This window comes from Ochlerotatus camptorhynchus, unplaced genomic scaffold (genome assembly GCF_037179485.1).
Source record: "Ochlerotatus camptorhynchus isolate MF236.1 unplaced genomic scaffold, CSIRO-AGI_Acam_v1.1 ptg000330l, whole genome shotgun sequence".
Classification (NCBI taxonomy): domain Eukaryota; kingdom Metazoa; phylum Arthropoda; class Insecta; order Diptera; family Culicidae; genus Ochlerotatus; species Ochlerotatus camptorhynchus.
This window is the reverse complement of record NW_027040818.1, coordinates 13983346-13988955: the sequence shown is the minus strand read 5'-3', so window position 1 is coordinate 13988955 and position 5610 is coordinate 13983346. Positions and strand designations below refer to the sequence as shown.

Below are 5610 nucleotides of genomic sequence, written 5' to 3'. Positions count from 1 at the left end.
TAAAGTCCTTTGATCAAAACTCGCGGAAATGGAGTCGAAAGAACAGCTCGTGCGTGATAAAATCTTGCGCATTCATCACGAGAACAAGGATCCCTCGCATCGTTCCATCGCTAAAACGTTGGGAATCGCGAATTCCACGGTGTCGCGAGTGATTCGCGGTTCGAGGAACGGTTGACCACCGATCGGAAGCCCAGAAGTGAAGGAAAAAGTATTCCGTACAACACCAAAAATCACAACCGCGTAGTTGGGGCCTTCAACCGAAATCCGAACGCCTCCGTTAGGGATGTGGCTAAGAAGCTGCACCTAAGCCGAAGTTTTGTCCAGAAGGCCAAAACTAAGGCTGGGCTTCGAACGTTCAAGGTACAAAAGGCCTCTAATCGCGACGAGAAGCAGAACAAGTCCGCCAAAACCCGTGCCAGGAAGTTGTACCTCAACATGCTGACGAAACTTGAATGCTGCATCATGGACGACGAAACATATGTGAAGGCCGACTTCAAACAGATCCCCGGCAACCTGTTTTTCACGGCCAAGGATAAGTTCAGCGTTCCGGAGCATGTTCGCACTCAGAAGATGTCCAAATTTGCGAAGAAATTCCTGGTTTGGCAAGCCATCTGCACTTGCGGGAAGCGGAGTGCACCTTTCGTGACCCAGGACACGATGAACGGACAGGTGTACATAAAAGAGTGCCTCCAGAAGCGGCTGCTTCCTCTCCTGAAGGCCCAAAACGTCCCAACAATCTTCAGGCCGGATTTGGCCTCATGCCACTACTCCAAGGACGTACTGAAGTGGTATGCGGACAATAAGGTCAATTTTGTGCCGAAAATGTTCAACCCTCCCAACACTCCGGAGCTCCGCCCCATCGAGAAGTACTGGGCGATTATGAAGCAGCACCTTCTTAAACGACCTAAGGTATTGAAGACAGTCGAGGAACTGAAGAAAGTATGGGTTTACATGCAAAAAACGGTTGATTCACAGGTTGTGCAGAATCTTATGGCCGGGGTTAAGGCCAAGGTGCGGGCATTTGCAGTCCATACGTCCATAAATAAAATACGAGTAAAATGGTAAAATGAAGTTTAATAGTTATTTCTCAATCCCTGAAAATTTGATGGCAATCGGATGAAAACTCGAATTTTGCGAATCAATTTTGTGTGTGGCAATTTCATCGTGGACACCCTTTAGTCACCTATACTGCCTATCATGGCATATCAGTCTCATATGGAAAAAATTAGGCATTGAGAAAATGGCAGTTGAAGTTATGAATTCCTATTTCCATGTAAATATTTTAAAAATCATAGTGAGTTAATCGATAATTTTGTCAAGTTAAAATTAATTGCCATGGAGCTCGTATGTTTTGTTATATCAGCGAAATATATGGCGATACAAAAAACAGTACTGTAACTTGACCTCCGGACGATTGAATTTCAGGATGGGAATGATAGGGGAAATGGCTCTAATGTTGGCCTATGGATCTAATATTGGGCCCATCGTTAAAAATCTGCTAATTATCAATTCTAGATGAACATGTCATTGGGAAGGTACTAATGGATATTTTTGGTCGCTATTGAAAATTTAGTCGATTGCTGAATTTATGTATGGGCCCAAATTAGGGGCATTTGGGCGTACATTACATCCATTTCCCTTATGCGATTACTTTGATTGATGGGATAAACTGACTTGATGTAGTTTTCACATTTTTTTTTATGATCAAAGTCCATAGTTTTATCACGTAATATAAAAGTAGATGCCGATTGATGCTGGATAGCGCTATTATCTTAAAATTGATGAAAATCCATGTGGGACTGATATGAGATTATAGGCAGTATATCAGGGTGTCGACTACCTGGAAAAACCTGGAAAGTCAGGGAATGTCAGGGAATTCTATTTATGATCTGGAAAGTCAGGGAATGTCAGGGAATTTTAGTGTAGGTCAGGGAAAAAAATAATGTTGATCACATTGCTAAAAATTATGTGTGGGACACATAAAACAATCTTTGAAATTTTATCAGTGCATGACGTCAACGTTTTTGGGAAGATCCCGGGCATCAGATCTACTCGCTGCGTTTATGGACGCCCTTGCCTGTATCTCTTCGAACAAGTTGCTGCAAGTGTCCATGGATGGGCCCAATGTGAATTGAAGCAAGAGGTACAAAAAGGTGGCGAGAAGCTGATAGATCTGGGAAGCTGTGGGCTGTATATTTTGCATAATGCATTCAAGGATAGTGTTTGCAGTATCAGTTGGGATGTTTTCAAATATTTGCGTGGTATCCAGAATATCTTCAAAGATGTACCCTATCGCATGGCAACGCCTAATGTAATAATGCAGAATATCTTTTTGAAAAAAAAATAGCATCAGCATCAAAATGAAAGCATATTGAAATCCAGTTTTGATATCAACATCAAACTGAAACCCTAATTTGATTTCAGTTTATGCAATTGATAAATTTTGTTTTCATTTTGCTGTACAAAAATATGTTGTTGCGGGTTTGACTTCATTGCCTTAGCATAACATCAAATTGAATACTTGTTTTGTTATCAACATGAAAAATTGATATCAAATTGAGTATTCAGTTTGCTCTCACTGATAGCAGAAATAGTTTTCAATGTGATGTCACAAGAAGATATGTTTGCTATCAATTTTGATATTTTAACCGTTAAAACGACCAAAACGACAGCAACCTGAGTTATCATTATCAGCGAAATCACAACATCAAATTTAGATTGCAATTTGATCTCAGACTTTGCTCGGGCTGTGTCCATGATCGAGGGAAAAAAGTTAAATAATACCACTGAACTGTCCAAAAGTTCATCTAATTGAGGTTAACCACTAACGGTGCAAATCCTGATTGGCGGACAAAAGTTGGCGCTACTTAGTGGCGTAAGATAGAAATTTTGTCATGACGGTGATGGAATTCTTTCAAGGTGAGGTATGGGAGAATAGTTTGAAATCATATAAACAAGATCGACATAACTTCAGAAAGTACTGAATCACTTGAGAATAGTTCGGAATCACTTAAAAAATTACTGAATCACTTAAGGAAATAATTGAATCACTTCATAAAAATACGGAATCTCTTCAGAAAGTACTGAATCATTTCAGAGCGCACTGAATAACTAATGAAAAGTTCGAAATCACTTCAGAATGTACTGAATCATTTCAGAAAAGTTTGGACTTACATCGGAAGTGCTAAATCACTTCAGAAATGTTTTCAATCAATTCGGAAACTACTGAATCATTTAGGAATGTATTGCATCACTTTAGAAATGTTCGAAATCACTTCTGAACGTACTGTATCGATTTAGAACAGTGTGGAATCACTTCAGAAAGTCTTGAATCACTTCAGAAAGTCTTGAATCACTTCATAAATGTTGAGAATCATTTCACAAAGTACTGAATAACTTCAGAAAAGACCCAAAACACTTAATAAATATTCGAAATCACTTTGGAAAGCACTGAATCATTGCGAAAAGTTCACTTTGAAAATAATTGAATCACTTGAGAAATGTTCGGAATCACTTCGGAAAACACCGAATATCTTCAGTAATGTTCGGAATCACTTTGGAAAAGTTCATGATCACTTCGGAAAGTACTGAATTATTTCAGAAAGCACTGAATCACTTCGGAAAGTGTTGAACCACTTTAAGCTCGGAATCTCTTGGGATAGTATTGAATCACTTCAGAAAATTTCGGATTCACATTGGAAAGTACTGAATCATCCCAGAAAGTTTGTAATCATTTCCGCAAGAACCGAATAACTTCGAAAATGATTAAATTAGCTAGGAATGCACAGAATCATTTCAGAAACGTTCAGTCTCACGTCGGAAATACTGAATCGCTTCAGAATGTTCATAATCACTTCGCAAAGCACTAAATGATTTCAGAAAGTACTGAATCACTTCAGAACTGTTTGGAATCGCTCCGAAAAGTACTGAATAATTCCAGATAGTTTGTAATCACTTCCGAAAGTACTGAATCGCTTCAGGAAGAACTGAATCACTTTTGAACAGTTTGAAATCAATTCTGAAAGTCCCAAGTAACAATTTGGGTTTTATTAGGGTACTGTAGACCATGATTTAGACTTGTAGAGTGCTTTAAAACCTCAATAAAACTTACAATGTTACTTGGATAATTAATCACTTCAGAAAAAACTTTGAAATTCTTCGGATAGTATTGAGTGACTTAAGAAAATTTCTGAATCCCTTTGGATAATACTTAATCTTGCCAGAAAGTTTGTAATCGCTTTCGTAAAAACTAAAAAAAAATCCGGAAAGAACTGAACATCTTCACAAAACTTCGGAAAGTACTTTATCAATTCTCTCAAGTTTGCAATCACTTCTTCAAGAGCTGAGATCATTTTGTAATAACTTCAGAAAAGTTTGGAATCCCTTCAGAAAATATTTATTCACTTCAGAAAAATCGGAATAACTTTGGGCATCACAGAATCATTAAAAAAAAGTTCAAAATCTCTTCTGAAAGTACTGAAAAACGATAGAAAATCTCGGAATCAGTTTGAAAAGTGCTGAATTACTGCAGAAAAACTTCAGAAAGTACTGAATCACTTCAAATAGTACAGACATAATTGAGCATGAGAATGATTAACCGCTCGCGGTTCTCAGAGGCGAACCAGCCTTTAGGCTAAAAACCTCTTAAATAAAGAAAAAAAAAAAATCCGCTCGCGGTTGCTACTCCGTTATTGCCAGATCACCTATCAGAGAAGCAAAAAACGATGCGTTGGACGAGCATGCATCTGCAATGTGTAAAAACTGCTGATCTCATACTTTAGGATAGACAATAACAGCGCCGGCCGCTTCATAATGTAGGTCAATTAGACCGTCAAAAACCGAGAGATCCTCCTCACTTCCAGGAATTTTTCAACAGTTTCTCAGCAGGATTTACTTCAGGGAGTATTGATTATTATCGCTAAGCTACTCAATTGTGACACATCGAAAAAGATCTCGACTTTGGCAACATAGATGAAGAACAGCCAACTCTTCACAACTCGATGTCCAGTTACTTGATATACAGTTATATAACCATCATAAAAATGAGTGTCATGGCTACTGAGATAGCGAATTTGTATGAGATTGTTATTCTATAACTCGATAATTCTATAGGTACCTCGAGTCGTAGAGAGTGCACTGTAGTTACGTTTCCAAAAACGAGATCTGTCTATACTGACATTACATTCCATTAGGAAAGTTTAGAATCACTTTGGAAAGTTAAGAATCCCTTCAGAAAGTACTGAATAACTTGAGAAAAGATTAGGATCACTTTGGCAAGTACTGGACCATGTCAGAAAAAAAAGCAGCCAACAGAATAACTTCAAACAGTACTGAACTTTACAAAAGTTTTGAATCACTTCGGAAACATTGGAAGCACTGGATTCATGTATTCAGCTCATAGCATATTTAATAACTTCAGAAGAGCTTGAGTTCAGTAGGGAAAATGTTGAATCGCTTAAAGATAGACTCACTTCCGAAAATGTTAAATTTTCTGGACTGATTTAATACTTTCGGCAGTAATGTCACGAGTTCTTGGGAACGTTTAAAGCAAGAACCTGTTATAAACGTGAAAACGTGGCACTGAAACAGTAAATGTATTGCCTAATAAGG

The 5610-nt window shown here is 38.1% G+C and overlaps 1 long non-coding RNA gene across 1 annotated transcript; it reads right to left on the bottom strand.

The window, feature by feature from the left end:
- Positions 1 to 3344: 3344 nt before the first annotated feature.
- On the bottom strand, positions 3345 to 5405 carry LOC135708636 (uncharacterized). The gene is made up of 2 exons (XR_010518305.1): positions 4830 to 5405; positions 3345 to 4769 (listed from the first exon to the last, which is right to left on the bottom strand). It is a non-coding gene; the product is annotated as an uncharacterized LOC135708636 (long non-coding RNA).
- Between the last annotated feature and the right edge of the window lie 205 nt (positions 5406 to 5610).